Source organism: Triticum aestivum, chromosome 3B (assembly GCF_018294505.1).
Source record: "Triticum aestivum cultivar Chinese Spring chromosome 3B, IWGSC CS RefSeq v2.1, whole genome shotgun sequence".
Classification (NCBI taxonomy): Eukaryota; Viridiplantae; Streptophyta; class Magnoliopsida; order Poales; family Poaceae; genus Triticum; species Triticum aestivum.
Window position 1 is genome coordinate 222200708 of NC_057801.1, and position 21871 is coordinate 222222578.

The window sequence follows — 21871 nt, forward strand, 5'->3', positions numbered from 1 at the left end:
GAGCGGCGGTCGTTCCTGCAGCGGTGAAGTACAGAGAGAGAGGGAGATCATGAGTGAGAGATTGAGGGGAAGGAGAGAAAGCAGGCTGGGCGTGGGTTGGACTGCTGCCGGTGCTGGGGGTGCTCGGGCGCCATGAGCAGGGGAGCCTTGCTCCGGTCGAGGCAGAGGAGAAGCGAGGAGGTGCCTGCAGGATTAGATGGAGGGGGAGAGACTGGTTGCAGGCTTGGATCCCGATGAAGAGAGGTTAGGTAGGTGGCGGCGGGCAGGAGGATGGATGGGACATCTCTCCTCAATTTTAGGGTTGGACTATATATTTATAGCATATGTGTGTTTGTCTAGGGGCTAATCTAGATCCTTCGATCGAAATTGAGCGGTTGAGAATAAATGGCTTAGGGGAGTCCAACAAAGAATCGAAGATATTAGAGGGATGTTTGGGGAAGATTCGAACCCATTGGTAACGACTGCCTGGGTCGGGTTCGGGGAAGTTTCAGACGCGCGGGAGGGGTCTGTGCGCTGTGCAGAGGAACAAGGCGATCACGTGCAAGTGGGTGGTTGGTTTCAGAACGGTCAACGAAGACAAGCGGTCTGATAATTGGTCGATAGAGACAAAGTGAGAATCGACAACTATGAACGGTAAACGGTTTTATGAAAAAAACATGCGAAGGCAATGCACATGATGCCCTGAGATGAAATGCCTGACATGAACAAAATGCAAAACAAAAGACAAAAACCCGACCACGAAGGAAATATCATATCACATCTCAGGAAAAGGCAAGAGTTGGAGTTACGAATGTGGAAAGTTGTATCCAGGGCGTTACAACACTCCACCACTACGAGAGGATCTCGTCCCGAGATCTAGGATGGCACCGGAGGGAAACGGAAGAGGAAGAGAAGAGGTAAAACTAAGTTGCTTCTTTGACAAATGAGTGAAACCAAAGAACCTTGGAAGTTGAATAGCTCGAAAGAGACGACACAACGGAGATGAGCGAATTGATAGAACTCCGTAGTAAACGGAAACAAGGAACACCATCAGAACCTTGTAGGTTGAAAGACATGAAACACGAGCTCAACGAACCAAAAGAATATGGAGCCACACCGGTATCATGAGATAGCCAAAAAAACGAATGTCAGAACATGGACAACACTCCGGTTGAGAAGAGAGGCAAGACTTGATAAGATGAAAAGAACTTGAAAAGACGACACGACACTCCGGTTAAATGGATAAGCATGAAAAAAACATGATCCTCACAGTTCGAGACAATGAGTGAAAAGAGCAACATCACAATGCCTCTGGAAGAAAGAATAGAAGATAGATCATTGAAATAAAAGAATGGAGAAGAAAATGCCAACTTCTGCCACAAATGAGATTGGAAAGCATCCTTGCAATGAAGAATTGAACGGAGTTGTTGCAAAATCAACAACGAAAAGCACAAGCTTGTTGTGGGCTTATGGAAAACACCTCAAAATGATGAGGTGGCAAATGGCCACTGATGGAAACAGTTAATTGGATTGAGATCAGCAAGGAGATGAAAACTCCTTTTAATGAGAGAATAGGAGGAAACTTGTATTATCAACCTAAACCAAGATAACTCCAAGGAAGAAAGTGATAGGTTTAAAATATGTCATTCTTGAAAACTTGTGAATCATGAAACATGAAGGGAATTGTCAAGAATGGCATAACACCACCTCAAGAGATAAGGTAGAAAGAATTGCACTTCGAAACGCAAAAGAAGAATACATGAACTTCTCAGAACAAAACATGTGTTGAGCACCTGTTTAATTTGAGTATAGCTTGGCGGATCATAACTCCAAGAAAAATCTTGAAGAACAATTGAAGAATGAAAAACTCCGGTGACAAAAAGATGATGAGATAGAATAAAGGATGAAAGAATAAGATGAGCCTTGCGGTGATTTAGATGGAGGTTCCCACAAATGGCCGAGGAAATTTGAACTCCGGAAAAGAAAAGATGAAAACACTTGGAACTAGAATTTATTCACCAAGAACAAACTCCGAAGAAAAGGATTAATCACTTTGAGGGAATAAGAATAAGATTTATTGTATTCTTATCCTTCATCAAATTAAATTGATGACAAGCAATGGATTTTGCATACTACTTATTCTTCTTGAAAAGGATTGAGAAGTGACATATCGCAAACTTGAGAAGGTCTTCATGAACCACCGGTAGGATTCAAAAGAACGAATGGATTAAAATGATAATCAAGGAAAAAGAATCGTGAGCGAACCATCGTAAGAATTCAAAAATGACTGATGAAAGGGAATGTATCACCGGGAAGGATTGGAACAACAATATGCTAGAGAGGATTTAGATGGAAAAGAACAAAGAGATCATGAGTTGATTAAAGAAGATTTGAATGAAGCACCAGGATAATTGGATAATGGTAGCTGAAATGTGAGGACAAAGAATTCTTCTAGGACGATGGCCTCCGGTGAAAAGAAATGGGAAAACAACTTCTGACATACTCCCGATAGGTAAGAAAAGAATATCTGACGAATGGAATAATTCGAGAGGATAATATGAAACTAGAACCGCGAGTCTTTGAGAGAACGGGCAAGATTTAGAGGAAAAACTCTTCTTCGGTCTTCAAATGACGATGAGAAACATCACCAAAATTACCGAGATACTCCGGGAGAATGAAACGGGAAGAGGTTGAGCCGACAATGAAAAGAGTTTGAAAACGATCTTGGAGAAGGCATGTGATTGATGGAATTCATTCTTACGTCACACTTTGAAAAGAATTTGGGAATAGCTCCGGAATAATTAGAAGAGTCAGGTAAGATCCTGGGAAAAGACATGTGGGTTAGGGCCCACTCAAAAGAAAACACCATTGAACAATTTTAAAGAGAGGTTGCACCGGTTGAATTAAATGGCTTGAATGAGATAACAACCTCAAAATATCTTGAATGGATTCAGAATGGAAACACAAGTCTTGTGAGATATCTTCAGCACTCCAGAACAAATGAATAGGAAGAAGTGAATGATTAAGAGGTGCATCTGAATGAGGAAGCATTAGAAACGAGGAAAGGAATATGATGAATACCGAAAGCTTGAATTGGACCGGAGAAGAAACAACAATGAAGGATGATGAACTTGAAACTGTTGAGCATCTTCATGGGAAATCACCGGATAAGAACATTGAAATAAAAGAATGAAGAGACTTCCCACAAATAAAAGGATACATGATTAAGAAATCTGAGTCCTTGAAGAAAAAGGGTGGGAGGGCGGGAAAACAAAGGCAACTTGGGGACGGATGAAATGGATACTGTTGAGAAAAACTTAGAATTGATCTTGCGGATGTTGAAATGATCTGATCCACTTGAAGAAAAGCACACCGGTCGGAAAAGAATTAACATGGCGACCTCGATGATAAAGAAGGATTAGTATTCACATAGCAATATGAGAACACCATTTAGAAAAGGTATGGAATCAACACTTGACATTGAAGCAACTCGAATACCACAAATAAAACAAAACAATGAATTGGCTTGCAGAATAAGCCGGAACAAACATATGATAGAGATTTCGTCCGAAGTTTTCGTGGTGGGGCCCACATGGGCTCGATAGTATAGCACCATCATGTACAAGGAAGTGCACATGACATACGAAGTGTCCCCGAACCAGCATAGCCAAGGGCTCTTTAAGACACAAGGAGACCACTGTAAAAACGACCGTGGATAGGCGGACCACTAGACGTCGAACCCCAATCTCATATCATGCATCTGTAGGAAAGATATTATAGGAGCTACTTGAATTCCCACCTATAAACTCCCGAAACATTCTGGCTATGCAATCTGGTGTTGGGGATACACGGGAAGCAATATATCTCACTCAAACTAACAATTCCTACATCCAGCTGTATCCATCTGTCAACACATAACCAAGAAAACTCTGGAAATCGTGTACCTCAACCTTCGAAAAGCATCCGTTATACGAGCTATGGCAATACTCCCGAACTCCCCAGTACTGGGTGGCGTCGAGGTTATCTCACCAACAACTTCATAAAAGAGATTTTTGATGTCGGCAAAACTCAGGTATTCCAGAACTGCAACGATAAAATTGTGACGACAACACCTCAGAGCTCAACTCCCCGGGACACTGCCACAACCCCTAAATGCCAGGAGGCACCAAGAACAATGTTCTCGTCACAAGAATATAGGAACGATCCCAAGATACCCGCGTGATCCTAAAAAAATTGTGAAAAATTAAGGAGAGGAAAGACAAAACATCTACGTCGAGAGTCCTCACCAGAGCGACGAAGGGGGCTGAGGAGTAAAAAGAATCCTACTCTCCGATATATATAATCCTAAGACTCAAAATAGTTTTCTTCTAGACTAAACAATGGCCAACAATCAAGGGGCTCCTATGGTCGGTCGAGGCTCTGATACCTACTTGTCACGCCCAATATGCGATACTATCCTAAAGAGACTAGAAGGTCCCACCAAGGATAGAACCACATATTGATACGCTTTTGCAAGGTGGATATCATTACATCAACATTACATAATAGATGGGGATACATACAAAAGACATATGCCACATGAATACAACATCGTCTTACATAAGAGCACCATCTGACTACGGATGAAACACAAACATAAACTCAAACGACATCCACCCTACTAGCCCAGGCTGCCGACCTGGAACCTATCCCCTGATCGAAGAAGAAGCAGAAGAAGAACTCCAAAGCAAGCAAACATCGCTCTCGTGTCATGATCATCGCGTAACCTGTACCTGCAACTGTTGTTGTAGTAATCTTTGAGCCACGAGGACTCAGCAATCCCATTACCATGGGTATCAAGACTAGCAAAGCTTAATGGGAAAAGAAGGGGTAAAGTGGTGAGGTTGCAGCAGCGACTAAGCCAGTATGGTGGCTAACATACGCAAATAAGAGCGAGAAGAGAAGCAATGGAACGGTCGTGAAGCTAGCAATGATCAAGAGGTGATCCTGAACTCCTACTTACGCCAAACATAACCCAAAACCGTGTTCACTTCCCGGACTCCACCGAAAAGAGACCATCACGGCTACACATGCAGTTGATGCGTTTTAATTCGAATCAGGTGTCAAGTTATCTACAACCGGACGTTAACAAATTCCCATCTGCCATATAACCGCGAGCACGGCTCTCGAAAGTTTATACCCTGCAGGGGTGTCCCAACTTAGCCCATCACAAGCTCTCACGGTCAACGAAGGATATTCCTTCTCCCAGGAAGACCCGATCAGTCTCGGAATCCCGGTTACAAGACATTTCGACAATGGTAAAACAAGACCAGCAAAGCCGCCCGATGCGCCGACAATCCCGATAGGAGCTGCACATATCTCGTTCTCAGGGCAACACCAGATGAGACATCCTACGAGTAAAACCAGACCTCGAGTTTCCCCGAGGGGGCCCCGTAGTCTACTCGAATTGGACCAGCACTTAGAGAAGCACTGGCCCAGGGGGGAGCTAAAATAAAGATGACCCTCGGGCTTCGGAAACCCAAGGGAAAAAGGCTAGGTAGGCAAATGGTAAAACCAAGGTTGGGCCTTGCTGGAGGAGTTTTTATTCAAAGCAAACTATCAAGGGGGTCCCATAAATCACCCAACCGCGTAAGGAACAAAAAATCAAGGAACATAACACCGGTATGATGGAAAGTAGGGCGGCAAGAGTGGAACAAAATACCAGGCATAAGGCCGAGTCTTCCACCCTTTACCAAGTATATAGATGCATTAATTAAATAAGAGATATTGTGATATCCCAACATAATCCTGTCCATCATGGAGCAATCTTTATATTCACCTGCAACTAAGAACGCTATAAGAGGAGCGATGCAAAGCGGTAACATAGCCAAGCAACGGTTTGCTAGGAAGGGTGACAAAGGTTAGAGGCTGACATCGCAATTTGGGAGGCTTGATAAGAAAGAGATTAGCGCGGCAAAGTGATAGAATGAAACAACTAGCATAGCAATGATAGTACTGAGATCCAGGGTAGCGGTCATCTCGCCTGAAATCCCGCTAGGAAGAAGATCGAGGCCATGAAGAAGACGAACGGGAGTAGTCAAACGAATCCTCACAATCGCAACATTACCAGAACTAAGAAGCAACACCGGAAAGAAACAAACAACATGGTAAACTGTAACACCCCAAAAATTTTAACCTTATTTTATTAATTAAATTTTCTTCCAGGAACTTAAACTTTTGATTTCTGGATTTTCTTTTGATTTCAGAAACATTCTTCCTTTTATTTTTACGGAGTTTTTACCTCAAGTGAAAAACTTCCCAATTTTATTGGACTCTCTTACCCTCTCAAATTAAACAATTCTTTTATCAGTAGGATTATTTATATAATTATTTTTCCCCTGAGCTTTATTTCTCTAATTTGGTTTTTCATAAGTTTAGGGTCCCATTTGCACTGCAACCCTTTTATAAATCCATTCAAAAATCCCACCAAAATTTGGAGATGTCATGTGATGTTTTTAAAACAGTTTTATGCAAAAATATATTTCAATCTCTGGATATTTTGAGTTCTCCACATAATTTTCAAATCTGGTCCAGTGGGCAATTTTACACTACAACCTATTTAAATATTTCTTTAAAACTTCCACCAAAATATTGGGATGTCAATATGAGTATGTTAATTAACTTTTTGCAAAAACCCAGTGATGTCCTTTGAAAAAATTGAGTGAATCAACCTCTTTTCCATTCTGGTCCAACATGATGATTTGTACAGCAACTATATTTTAAGTTGCTCCTTTATCCATGATTTCTTTTCCTACTTGTAGTCCTCCCTGCTAAACCCTTAAGTCCAAGAGGTTGGACTCATTGGAGCAATTCTAGTTCTTGCAATCACGCCCTGTTCTTTCTGTCCAAATATGAAGATTTGCAAAACATGCCCTAGCAAGTTTCTTCTTTTGTCCAAATGACCTTACCACTCTCTTTTGCACCCTAAGAGACCCCACTCTGGAAGATTTGACCACTCCAAGAAATGCCTAGGTGCCTGTGGCATTTTGTCAAACACCTTGAGTGCATGAACAGCTTTGACATGACTTTTGTCATTGCACTGTGACCTTGCACCTCTGGGAAAACTAACATGTCCACTAAGCCTCTAGATGACTTTAACCTAGGTCTGTTAAACCCCAACCACACCCGAGACCTCTAGCATGCCCTGGCATTTTGTCGAGCATGTTCTGTGCGTGCTCTGGGCGCGAGCAGAGCACGCGTTTTGCACGTGCCATGCCCGAGCCGCCGCGTCGCGCCCCTGGTTTTGCCCTCACTGCAGACCCGCGCCACACACTCTCCCTCTCACCAGAACACGCCAAGCAGCCCCTCGACACGTCTCCGGCAAGCCAGGAGCTAGCCGCCACGGCCGCCCGCAGCCCCTACTCTGGTCGGCGCCGCCCGAGCCTCACCCGCTCGCCACCTGCCCTTGGAGCAGCACGAGCTCATCCACAAGCGTGTTCCCTAGCGCTAGTCGCCGCCACGTCCCCCGGATGCTATAGAAAGACGGTCGCCAGCGAGCTTATCCACGGCCGCCGCGAACCGACTTGGATGTGCTATAAAAGGAGGCCCCCGAGCTCCTCCGAGCACTCAGGCAGCCTCACACCACCCTTCTCGTGCCCCCCTTAGTCGCCAATCAAAGAGAGGAGGCCGTCTTCACCCTCTCCGGTCAGCTCGGCCGCCGCCCCGTCCCGGTCCGTTCCGACGCAACCAAAGCCTCCCCCTAACCCCCAACACCACCGTTCGACCCCCCTTGAACCCGCGGAGCTGCCTAGCCTCCCAGACGCAGCTAGGAACCACCATGGCCAGAACCCCAAATCCACCGAAGCCTTCCCTCCGCCGCAGAGCTCACCGCCGGCGATTCTCTCCACCCCAGCGACCCTACAACCACCGGGAGGACCGCCTAGGAGTGGCGGATCCATCCCTGAACTCGGATGCCCTCGAGGAACCACCGTTCGCTGGCGAAGATCGCCGGAGCCCCGCCCCGTTCGGACAGAGGAGGGAGAAGAGGCACAGCGACAGGTCAAACCTGACCAGTGGGCCAGGCGGGCCCACTGTCAGTGACCCACGCGCCCTCCACGCAGGCATAAGTGGAGGCGCGTTTCCAGAGTACGCCTTCGACGTGTACGTATATTCGAATCGTTTTTCCTTTTTCTGTTTTATTTTTAAAAACAGATTTTGACCACAACTTTGACTGGCTATAACATTTTAAATATAACTCCAAATGAATTGATTCTTTTTCCTACCTCTCCCAAATATTGTCTAGTTTATTTTAAGATTTATTTCAAAAAAATTCAGACAACTTTTTGGTACTCTTTTTGAAACTATATATTGATTCAAAAATATTTTAAATAGGATTTTTGGAGAGAGGAGAACGCCTTCAAATGTTTTGGAGTGCACCCTGCCTCCCCACAACTTGAAGGCAAGCATCTTGAACCCTGGCATAATATTTTTGGTGTGTTAGTTGACGCGGTTATAACACCACCTTACTTCGGAAAAACTCATTATTTTATGTGGTGATACGATCATTTGCATGAATGCATATTAGTGATTTCCTTGCTGTTGGAAATGAATATACTTGTGATGGTAATCATCCTCATGTACCTTGCATGCATGCCGGAAAGGAATCCGGGAACGCCTTTGCCTTGGGTAGGCGTGAGCTTGTCGCCGCTCACCGTCGGGACGATTATGTTCGGTATGGCATAGTAAGGTATAATGAGTGGTGAATTTGTTGGTTGAAATATACTTGTTATACATGTCATGCGGGGAATTTATAAACCTCCTGAGTCCACCGTAGATCATGTCTCATTCCAGTAACCCCCACACTTGTTTCGTGCTACCACTTGTCCCTGCCACAGGTAGGGTACGGTTCAGTAATTTGTCAACCCCTTTCTAGCACACACCTTACAGAGGGGCCGGTATGAGGGTACCATGGCCATGGATTAAAAGCCAGTCATCCGGTCAGGGGGCATGGGTGTTTCGGTTGTAGCCGAGGGGGTAGCTTCCCCAGTTTTGCGTGCGGTATAAATTTTGTGCTCCCATGCTAATCGAGGTTGTAGCCTCCCCACTTAGAGTTTTTCTTAACGAGTGTCGTGGGTGATTCCAGACACCGGTAAGTTAAGCTAGTGTGTGAAAGTCAGGTGTGTTTTCATTTAAAAGACCGTAGACGGAATTAGTCCCAATGGACTAAAGGAATCCGTTACTCGTGGGTAAAGAGTACACCCTCTGCAGAGATTAAATCTATTCGAATAGCCGTGTCCATGGTTAAGGACTACAGTCTGGGATGGGTCAAGTGTCGGTCTTAGTGTCGGTCTTCGGAGGAGAAATTGTTAAACAAGAACTTGGATTGTGACTTGTGACTTGTGATGATTATGATTATTATTATTATGGACTAACCCATTATATCATTGAGTATCCCTGGGACGGTTCTACCTCCTGGATATTCATTGTGATTATTTATTTTGTAAGCCCTTTATGTGGTGTCGCTGAGACGCCCAACTGTGGCATTGCTTGTTATTTATTTACTTTATAAGCCCTTTATGTGGTGTCGCTGAGACACCCGACTATGGCATTGCTTGTTATTTATTTACTTTATAAGCCCTTTATGTGGTGTCGCTAAGACGCCTGACTGTGGCATTGCTTGTTATTTATTTACTTTATAAGCCCTTTATGTGGTGTCGCTGAGACGCCCGACTGTGGCATTGCTTGTTATTTATTTACTTTATAAGCCCTTTATGTGGTGTCGCTGAGACGCCCGGTTGTGGCATTGCTTGTTATTTATTTACATTATAAGCCCTTTATGTGGTGTCGCACAGACGCCCGACTGCGGCACTTTATTTCCATTCCATTATTGCTTATTCATGTTGCATATAAATAACCTGCTTGCATGCATAAAAGATTTTTATTTATGACTCACGACGTGATCATAGAATATTTCAAGTGCATGATTATCATTTATATTATACTCGTGTTCAAAATGTTTGTGAGTACATTCAAAGTACTCACTGGCTTGTCCCTGGCTATTGTCTGGGCCATATTTCTTGCATGGAAAGGAGCGTTACGATGACAGCCCTGGAACCTAAGCAGTGGTGGTAGCAGCCTCGCGAAGATAGGAGTTAACCTGGTCAACTGTTCTTGTGGAAATGGAGACCCATAGACACTGATGATCCACAAACCGCTTCCGCCCTCAACCACTAGAAACCATTTGTTGTACTCCAGGCCAGAATGGTCTTGTACTACCTATTTTTGTACTTTTCTTGGAAATTCTGTATCAAGTCGGTGTCTCATTAGCTAACAGTAATCCTGGGGCTGGTGAGCACAACGACCATTTCCTGGAAATTAATACCCGGAAAACTGGTCGCGACATAAACACACAAGCATAAACATGGCATGATGCACAACCAAGTATGATGCTTGTCCGGTGTAAAGAGCATGGCATGGCAAAATGCAACAAACAACACTACAAATTAAGTGGAGCTCAACATGCAACGAGTTGCATATTAACAAAACACCACATCAATTATTTAGTTCTCTCTTGTTTATGCACCCAACAATATTAAATGTTGTCAAACATGGCAAGGGGTGAGGCACAAGAATCTAGGCAAGTTTAAATGAGGCCGGAACAACAAACAACAATTTCGGAAAATCCCCATGTGCATATTTTAAATTCGGTACTGGTCTGCCATAAAACATATTTTATTGTTGTTAAACAGGAAAATAAAGTAGACCATGTTAAACTAGGCATTTTTTCACCCCATTTACATATAAAGTTTATTTAAAACTGAGCTACGGTTATTTAGTTATGAAATAAAACATTTTAACATGGCATTTGAGAAAATTTAAACAAACAACATTTTAAACATTTTAAACATGGATAAAAGTGGCATATTATTAATCTACACAAAATTCTAAGCATTTTACATGTTTAAATCATTTTAATCCGATGCACGGTTCATGAGTAATTATATGCATGATGCTTAGGGGTTCTTCTGTAAATCTGCACTCTCTTGATAATTGGACAAATTCGCAGAACGGGAAAAAAACATGATATGGGTCGAAACTGCTGGGCCAATAGTGCACAGGAGGGGCTGGGGGGCTGCTCACCCTTGGGCTTCGGCCCGGTATGAAGCAAAGGCTGGAGGAGGCCGGTCCCTGGGCTGTTCACATTGGGCTTGAGGAGGCACTGGGCATCTGGGCTGCGAGTGATGTAGAGGAGGCCTCGCTCGGCGAGTGGCGCTCGTCTAGGCTGGCGCTTGACTGGTCAACGCGGGGCAGGGTGCTCGTTGCAGTATGGTGCAGCGTAGGGAAACAGAGGCAACGGCGGCGGCTTGGCGCAGGACTCGGGTGCGGGTGGTCTCGAGTGGCAGCGGGCTGCAGGGAAGGCCGACGAGGTGGAGATGGGGCGTATCTGGCTGGCCAGCGCCAGATCCGTGCAACGACAGCGCGGGTGCTCCTGGCATCCATGGAGGGGACCTGCGGGGGAGCACAAGACGAGTGAGATGGAGAGGAAAAGGAGCAGGGGATGGAGAAGCACGGGCGGAGGGAGACGGACCCGGTGGAACTCGCGTTCCGGCGAGCTACTGCTCGTGCAAGGCAGATAGAGACGGGCGGCCTCAGCATGACGGGGACTCGTCGGGGCAGGGGCGCGGACACGAGGCTTTGGCGTCGAGGGACGGAGCTTGACGGCGGGATCCAACAAGGAGGCATCGGAGATCGCCGGATCTGGGCCAGAGGCGGATGTTGGCGGCTTCCACGAGCGGCGGTCGTTCCTGCAGCGGTGAAGTAAAGAGAGAGAGGGAGATCATGAGAGAGAGATTGAAGGGAAGGAGAGAAAGCAGGCTGGGCGTGGGTTGGACTGCTACCGGTGCTGGGGGTGCTCGGGCGCCATGAGCAGGGGAGGCTTGCTCCGGTCGAGGCAGAGGAGAAGCGAGGAGGTGCCTGCGGGATTGGATGGAACGAGGGGAGGAGGTGGTTGGCCCGATGCTGAAAACGAGGGAGGGGAGAGACTGGTTGCGGGCTTGGATCCTGATGAAGAGAGGGTAGGTAGGTGGCGGCGGGCAGGAGGATGGATGGGACATCTCTCCTCAATTTTAGGGTTGGACTATATATTTATAGCATAAGTGTGTTTGGCTAGGGGCTAATCTGGATCCATCGATCGAAATTGAGCGGTTGAGAATAAATGGCTTAGGGGAGTCCAACAAAGAATCGAAGATATTAGAGGGATGTTTGGGGAAGATCCGAACCCATTGGTAACGACTGCCTGGGTCGGGTTCGGGGAAGTTTCAGACGGACGGGAGGGGTCTGTGCGCTGTGCAGAGGAACAAGGCAATCGCGTGCAAGTGGGTGGTTGGTCTCAGAACGGTCAACGAAGACAAGCGGTCTGACAATTGGACGATAGAGACAAAGAGAGAATCGATAACTACGAACTGTAACGAGTTTTATGAAAAAAAAACATGCGAATGCAATGCACATGATGCCATGAGATGAAATGCCTGACATGAACAAAATGCAAAACAAAAGACAAAAACACAACCATGAAGGAAATATCGTATCGCATCACCAGAAAAGGCAAGAGTTGGAGTTACGAATGTGGAAAGTTGTATCCGGGATGTTACACATACGTGGACGACGTGGTCATAAAGACCAGACACGTCGAATCTTTAATAGACAACTTCCGAACATATGACATCAAGATAAATCCAGAAAAATGCGTTTTCGGCATTCCTGCCAGAAAGCTCCTGGGCTTCATCGTTTCCAATAGAGGAATTGAAGCAAACCCGGCTAAAATCCGAGTTTCGTCACAGTTGGCTACCCGACCTCAAGCAAATCCAGAAATTAATTGGATGTGTGGCTGCCTTAAGCCGCTTTATCTCCCGATTGGGAGAAAAGGCACTACCTCTTTATCGCCTTCTTCGACGCACCGAACACTTCGAGTGGATGGATGCAGCTACGGCCGGACTAGAAGAAATAAAGGCCCTCTTGGCCAGCAACCCAATCCTGGCCGCAGTGAACATTGGCGAACCCATGCTGTTATATATAGCTGCAACACATCAAGTTGTAAGTGCGGTGTTCGTCGTCGAACGAGAGGAGGACGGACATAAGTTCCCGCTTCAAAAGCCGGTGTACTACGTATCCACTATCCTCACACCACGCAAGTCACGGTACCCACATTATTAATAGATAGCATATGCGGTGTTTATGGCATCCTGGAAATTTCTACACTACTTTCAAGAGTGTTCAATCACGGTGGCCTCCGAGGTACCACTCAACGATATAATAAATAACCGCGATGCCACGGGCCGGATTGCTACGTTGGCCATCAAGCTCCTCCCGTTTGACATCATATATATTCCACGGCGAGCCATTAATTCGCAAGTACTGGCTGACTTCGTCGCCAAGCGGACAGAGGCCAAACTCCCTAAAGAGTACGGCGCATACTCCAATTGGATCATGCACTTTGACGGCTCTAGGATGCTGGCTGGTCTGGGAGCAGGCGTTGTCCTGACATCCCCCACCGGAGATACAGTCCAATACATACTCCAAATACTATACGCAGACTCCAACAACGCAGCCGAATACGAGGCTCTGCTGCATGGTCTTTGGATGGCAGTCTCCATGGGCTTCCAATTCCTAGAAGTGCGTGGAGATTCGAACCACACAATATCTCAAATAAATGGAGAGTTCGACGCCAAGGACCCAAAAATGGCGGCTTACTGTAATGCGGTCCTCAAGATGTCAGCTCGGTTCGAGGGGCTTGAATTTCATCATGTGATCCAAGAAAACAATCAAGCGGCAAATATCCTTGCGCGCATCGGCGCTAAGCGCGACCCCGTCCCACCTAACATTTTCTTGGAAAGGTTGTTCAAGCCATCCGTGGTGTGGCAAGGGGAGACCGGCAATACTAGTCCGGATCCGACCACAACTCCAGAACCCAAACTCACTGACATAATCGGAGACTCCGCCACCGAAATAACACCTTCGGCCCACATAATCATGGCTGTCATCACCCCCTGGACCTAACCCTTCTTAGCCTACCTAAATAGGCAAGAACTCCCTGAAGACCAAAACGAAGCACGTTGCACTGTGCGGCGCTCTAAAGCCTACAAGGTCCACGAGGGAGAGCTTTATAAGAAAAGCGCTACCGGAGTACCCCAAAGATGTATCTCTGAAGAGGAAGGGCGGCAGCTCCTGGCCGAAATTCATGCTGGACTCGGCAGCCACCACGTCACAGCTTGGGACCTTGTAAGCAAGGTCTTTCGTACATGTTTTTACTGGCCCACAGCCCGAGCAGACGCACAGGACCTCGTCCAACATTGCATCGGTTGCCAGCTTTTCTCCAACCAAAGCCATATGCCACCTACCGCTCTCCAAACAATCCCCATAACTTGGCCCTTTGCGGTCTGGGGGCTCGATATGGTCGGACCCCTTAAAGGAGGAAGCCATAGGAAAAGATACCTATTGGTCATGGTGGATAAATTCACCAAATGGATAGAGGACAAACCAGTTAAAACGGCTGAATCCGGACCAGTGATAGACTTCATATCAGGGGTCGTACACCGTGATGGTGTCCCCCACAGCAACATCACCGATAATGGCTCCAACTTCACAGCCAACGATGTGAAAACTTGGTGCGGCATCATGGGCATTAAGCTCGATTACGCCTCCGTCTATCACCCCCAAACAAGCTATCAAGTCGAACGAGCAAATGGTCTTATTATGAGCGTCATCAAACCCAGACTAGTGCGATCCTTGAAGGAATCAGACACAAACTCGGTCGAGGAGCTCGACTCCGTACTATGGGGACTACACACCACGCCAAATCGCACTACCAGATACACACCATTCTTCATGGTGTACGACGCAGAGGCGGTATTGCCCTGTGATATTATTCATGACTCACCTCGAATGCGCATGTACGAAGAGAGAGAAGCCAAGCTAGATCGGCAGGACAGTTTAGATGACCTAGAGGAGGAGCACGACATCGCAAAAGCCCGTTCCGCATTCTATCAGCAACAGGCTCGAAGGTATCAAAGCAGAGAAGTACGGACCAAAACTTATACCGTTGGCGAACTCGTTCTACGCCTACCGGAGAAGAAAAAGGACAAGCTCAAGCCCAAGTGAGAGGGTCCCTTCCTCATTGATAAAGTTCTCAGTGGAGGAGCGAAACGTCTGCGTGATGCATCAGATAATTGACTCGAGCTGAACCCATGGAACGCGGCCAGACTCTGAAGATTCTACGCCTAGCGCCGAACTCTGTGTTCGTCTCCTTACCTCCGCATTTTTAAAGTTATATCCTCTCTCTTTCTATTTTTTTATGGCCCTAAAGGCTTCAAGTGTGACTCGACTACACACTCTTGACACGCTATGCGCGCTCAACGTACCTGGGGTTTCTTATATAGAAGCTTAATATAATTACCTTCAGGGCATCATGCCCACTGCATATGTGTCGCTTTTCCATATGCACCTTTTCTTCACCATTATATGCATCGATATGACTTAAGTTTTGGCCAAGCTGGGTTGCCTGGCTCTTGTGTTTATGCCCTATGTTCCTGTTAGTTCGGCTAGGGCATAAGCAGAGCACCTCTGCGATTGTTACTGCCGGGTATGCCGGACGTGTACCTCAGACTGGGTGAAGCCGAAATCTAGCGTTCTTAAGGGAATATTCGGTCGGTGAACAAAAGATGTTTCTTACCTCGTACAATACAAACCCCCAGATGTTTCATATACTGTGTCTCTGTTCGCAGGTCGGACATGCACATTAATGCATGCGTACCCAGGGAAAGGAACCCTTAACGGAACTATTCTCCCTCGAAGGTGTTTCTTACTATCCATGTAATATAACATAGCTAGTTGGGTACTTGTCTGTTCAAGCACTTATGACCCCTACGCCTGGTTTCCACGCGTACCCCAGTTTACATAAGTGAGCGGGTATTCGGAAACACTCCGGACTGTCGGATCCAGAGCTTGAAATGAAAATGTCCGCCATGAAAAATGATTTACAATCCGGCTAGGGACAAAATATGTCAATTGAAGTACATAGTCACTTAGACCCACATACTTATTCTTCTATACCATCCAACAGGCTGTCTAGCCTACAATCCTGTTGGGAATAGTTTGCGGCTAATCCTACCTAGTCATATACCAGACTAACAGGAATCTCTTTCCCATCTGACCCTACAGGTCCGACCAGGGCAATGTGATTCGGATCGACCTTGGTGTACCGTGTTTTAACCATGGCCCAAGCTTCCCTCGCACCTTGTCGGTAGGCCGATATCTTCCATAATTGGAAGCGCCTCCACGTTCCCTTGAGAAGCTCTACAAGCTCCCCCATGCTTCCGGGCAGGGAGTCGGATGGCCACAAGGCCTTGGCAATACCCTGCATTACCTGCCGAACTTGTTCGTGCAGTTGCGAAAGCTCTACCAGAAATATGTCAACTAGTGACCTTCTGTCAGTGACCCTGGAAGAACTGGTCATAGATCTATGGCCATTTCAGACCAATTGGTCAAATGCTGTTCGGGAGGCTCCAAACCCTAAACTATAACGACCATTTTGGTTAGAAAGGTCGTAATTTCCTTACACGAAATGGTCGTAAAGCAGATAGCACTGGTCTGCTGCCTTATTTCTAGCTGATCATGACCAATATAGATGGTCATAACCTTGTAAATTGTGGTGGGTTGCAATGACTAGGCGCCACGTCATCAGTTTTGCCTATGTGTCATGTCCATGTGGCAGTTTTCGCCCTAGGTTGTGAAGCAACCTATATTTCTGTAATTCCCAAAATTCCCAAAAAAATCTCATAAATTCTTTGGGTCATATCTTCGTCAAATATGTAAAAAAAACCTTCCTTGCCTAGTTCAAAAATAATTCAAAAATATTCATTTTCCTATTCTGTTCAGGAAAACACTTCGTGAAGGAAGTACCACTTTGGCATGTCCAAATGGTATCCATTTTCTACAGTGCTTTCCTATGCCCAAATAACCATCCTCCACCAAATGCCAGCTCAATCCATTCATTATTTTGAGCCCAGCTTCAACATTCGTATTTATGTCTAGTGTGGTACTTTGCAAAGCACGTACCACCTAGGCTCCTCCTTTTGAGCTGAAAATTTGTGAAGACGGTCTTCTTAGTAACTGATCATCCTCAGCCAAAACTCACGCCCATTAGCCATGTGCATTTCTCGTACCGCTAATCAAATACTTGGCTGCTTATTCATGTTTGAGCATCAATCGGTCTCCTCATGAGAATCTTATGTTGTGATTTTCTTCCTAGCACCTACCTGGGAGTGCCCAACCGACTAGACATGCCTAGGCTGCCAAGAACACGTGGCAACGCCACAGTCATGCATTGACCACGTGGCGGGCATGCGAGTTTATGCACTCTAGAGTTGGGGCCCTCCGCCACCTTCCAAACCTCGAAGTATCGCCACCAAACCATGTATTTATGATTAAATAGGTACTTCTGTAACTAGAAATGATTTTTGGAAAAAATAAATAGCAAACTATGAGGCAGCTGCAGTTCAAATTTGACCCGCTTCCTGCTGAATCGGTGGGAATTTTTCTTTTTCACCAGAGGTGGGTCAAAACTTTTTACACCTAACCATTTTGTCAATTGTGCATTAAACATGGCCTAGTATTTTATAAAATTGTTTTGGTCCATTTTTGCAACATTTATTTGGTAGTTCCTCGACAAAAAAACCTCATTTCGGGCACTCGAAAAATGGAAAATGAATTTTCCGTGCAAAGAAAATGAAAACTCCCTTAGGCAACATTGTTTGGAATTCCAAAATGCACCCTTTTGCACAATATGAGATCATTTGAACAAACTATGCCATGAAAGTGGCCATAAGATTGAACATTTGGCTTGAAAGCCATGAATCTTCACGAATGATAGCTCATTTTTTAGAACACTTTTTAAAAATAATTTCCGTATTACAAGTTCATTATTTTTCGTAGAAACTTGGTCATATATAGTGACACATTGCGAAGGTTTTCCAATTTTTTCATTTTTTTGAATTTTTTATGCCCGTTTCAAAATGCGGTCAAAACGGCGGGGTTGACCGTTCCTAGCTACTGGTGGAATCTTGGAAAACTTTTGATGTTTCTCTGATTAAATAGATACTTATGTACCTAGAAATGATTTTCGGAAAAAATAAAGAGCAAACAACAAGGTAGCTACAGTTCAAATTTGACCCACTTCCAGCTGAATCGGTGGAAATTTGTCTTTTTCACCAGAGGTGGATCAAAACTTTTTACACCCAACCATTTTGTCAATTGTGCATTAAACATGGCCTAGTATTTTATAAAATTGATTTGGTCTATTTTTGTAATAATTATTTGGTAGTTCCTTCACACAAAAACCTCATTTCGGGCACTCGGAAAATGGAAAATGAATTTTCCGTGCAAAGAAAATGAAAACTTCCTTAGGCAAGATTGTTTGGAATTCCAAGATGCACCATTGTGCACAATATGAGATCATTTGAACAAACTATGCCATGAATGTGGCCATAAGATTGATCATTTGGCTTGAAAGCCATGAATCTTCATGCATGATAGCTTATTTCTGAGAACACTTTTCTAAAATAATTGGCGTATTACAAGTTTGATTATTTTTCCTGGAAACTTGGTCACATATGATGACACAATGCGAATGTTATCCAATTTTTTGAATTTTTTGAATTTTTATGCCCGTTTCAAAATGCGGTCAAAACGGCGGGCTTGATCGTTCCTAGCTAGTTGTTGAATCTTGGAAACATTTTGATGTTTCTCTGATTAAATAGATAGTTATGTACTTAGAAATGATTTTTGGAAAAAAAGAAAGAGCAAACTATGAGGCAGCTACAGTTCAAATCCGACCCGCTTCCTGCTGAATCAGCGGGAATTTGTCTTTTTCACCAGAGGTGGATCAAGGCTTTTGACACCCAACCATTTGGTCAATTGTGAATTAAATATGGCCTACTATTTTAGAAAAATTATTTGGTCCAATTTTGCAACAATTATTTGGTAGGTTCTTCACACAAAAAATCTTGGAAAACTTTTGATGTTTCTCTGATTAAATAGATACTTATGTACCTAGAAAAGATTTTCGGAAAAAATAAAGAGCAAACAACGAGGTAGCTACAGTTCAAATTTGACCCACTTCCAGCTGAATCGGCGGAAATTTGTCTTTTTCACCAGAGGTGGATCAAAACTTTTGACACCCAACCATTTTGTCACTTGTGCATTAAATATGTCCTAATGATTTAAAAAACTGATTCGGTACAATTTTACAACAAATATATGGTAGGTCCTTCACAAAAAAACATATTTTGGACAATCAAAAAATGGAAAAAAAAATTTCATGCAAAAGAAATAAAAACTCCCTTTGTCAATGTTCTTTGCCAATCTAAGATGAACTTGTGTAAAATATGAGATCATTGAACACATATTAGATAGGTCTTTCACAAAAAAACTCATTTTGAGCATTGCAAAATGGGATGAAAAATTTGTATGTAATCAATCACGACGAATTTATATGGTCAAAAAATCGTCAAATTGTTTGGTGCGCTCTGATAGGTCCATAGGCATATCACGCGGATCATGCATCAACCACCGTCGGATGCTTCTGGATCCAACGGCAGCCCTCACCCCTCGCCCTCTCACACAAACCCTAGCTTCCCCGATCCACTCCTCTCCCCCGATCCACTCTCCCCCTCTCGTCCCACAGCCACCACCCCCAACCCTCTCGATCCCCAACCACCCAGCTGCCGCAGGTGCCGTCCTCCGTCCTCTCCCCCAACCCCGGCCGCCGGCAACCCCTCCCCTCCCTTTCTCTCCCACAGCCGCGGTCGGATCCGCGCTCCCTCCTCGCTCATGACCTAGACCTAGCCGCATGGCATTGGCATGGGCATGGCGGCGGCCAGATTCACCCCCTCCCCCTCCCACCCACCTCGATCTGTTGTCACCCTCATCGTCGACGACCCGCGACAGCGGCAGTGGTCTCGCGAGCTAGATCATAAGGACGTCCCCTTCCTCCCGATCTCATCGTGCTCCTCCCGATCCCGTCCACTTCCTCCCGACAGCAGAGCCTCAGTTTTGACCGCGTCCCGCTGCTGTGTGCAGAAGTCCGGGAGGCATGGGGCTGGGGGCGTGTGCCAGATCTGCGCCGATGGCCTGAGCACCATGGTGGAAGGCGAGGTCTTCACCATGGTGGAAGGAGGGCATCCAGGCCTGCCTCCAGTGCAAACCGCGTACAAGCATCACCTGGGCGTGAGCAGACCAGTTCCACACCAATGAGATGAACCTAGGCGATGCTGACGCAGTACGACATCGAGGAGGTGCAGGAGCACTGCAACTACCTATGTGAGGACTCGATTCTTCTTCCAGATTCGATTTGGTGTAGATTTGATTGATTCCTGATGCATGATTCTTCTTCTTAGGTACTCTTCTATTGATGAACTTCCTCCACACCTGCAGTGACAAGAAAACGCTGAAGAAGTGTATCTTCATTGACAAGACTATGGGCTAAGAAAATCCAGCTCAAAGAGAGACGACCACCGTACCTGCCCGAGAAAGATCCTGCCTAAAGTGCATGGATGGTAAGATTTGTTTCCTGATTCAGTTTTGGGTTAAGTAGTAAGCAGTAGTCTAGTTACAATGCCTCTTCTGAAGAAAGACTTACAGATATTCGTCTTGTGCTTCATGCCCATTGATGCATACCTGTTGTCAGTGCTATCCGTCTTGGCCTTGCATGTGGTATGCTTGCTAGTTCCTTCTACTGGTGTAATGCCCCGGATTCGATGCGACAGGTGTCCTCCAGTTATTTGTCATTTTTGTCATGTAATTTGCTTGCGTGTTGCATTTTGCCATGTCATCATCTGCATTTCATCTTCATGTTTTTTCAAACTTGCATCCGTTCGGGTTCCCCCGGTTCTCTCCGTTGTCCGTTCGGAGTCCAGACCACACTCGCGTGCCCCGTCGCCCCTCTCAGACCTTGTTTCGTGAGCGGGAGAAAAACGTTCTTGGAATGGGCCAAGATTTGCCGAGTGGCCTTGGTATATCACCGATAGACCGCCCGTCAAATTTCGTTCCATTTGGAGGTCGTTTGATGCCCCAACGGTTAACCGCGTAGCCCGAAACCCCCTTTTGTTTTGCAGCCCAACACCCCTGATAAAAGCCTATGAGCCCATCTAAACCCCCTCCATGCTCTCGGTCGTTCGATCACGATCGTGTGGGCGAAAACTTCTGTCACATCCCTCGTCCTGTTATGCACTAGGCTAGACCTCATGTGAGCATCATGTTTTAATTCAAATGAAATTTGAATTGAGGGATTTTCAAAGCCTCAGAAACCTTCTAAAAATGATCAACATTAAAATCTTCTCAAAGAAGCCCAAGAAAATGTTCCTCTTAGTCTCTGAAAATATTGCAAAGAGGTAAAACTCAAAACAATATTTTTGGTATCTCAGAGTTAATTATTTTGGGCCTTTGAATTAAATAAATAGCTATTTGCATTGGATATATATTTGATATATAAATAACATATGTCCAATAATACTGGAACATTTTATGTGGTTTGGTATATTTTAGTCCTAGCCACATAACTATTTCCAGGATTTTATAAAATGGTTTAGTGTCTAAAACTAAATCAAAACAAACTACAGAAAATAGAAAACAGAATTAAATAGAAATAAAAGAGAGAGAGAGAAGGACTTATCTGGCGCTCACCCGGTAGCCAGCCGGCCCAGCTCCTGTGCGGCCCAGCCCATCTCCACTTCCCCCCCCTGTCGTCTTCCTCCTCACCAGAAGGACCGAGGCGTGGCGCGCGCGCCCGAGAGCCCCGGCCACCTCCTGCTTACCTGCTCGCCGCTGGAGGCACCTGAGGGTGCCACGCACTCCCCTCGAC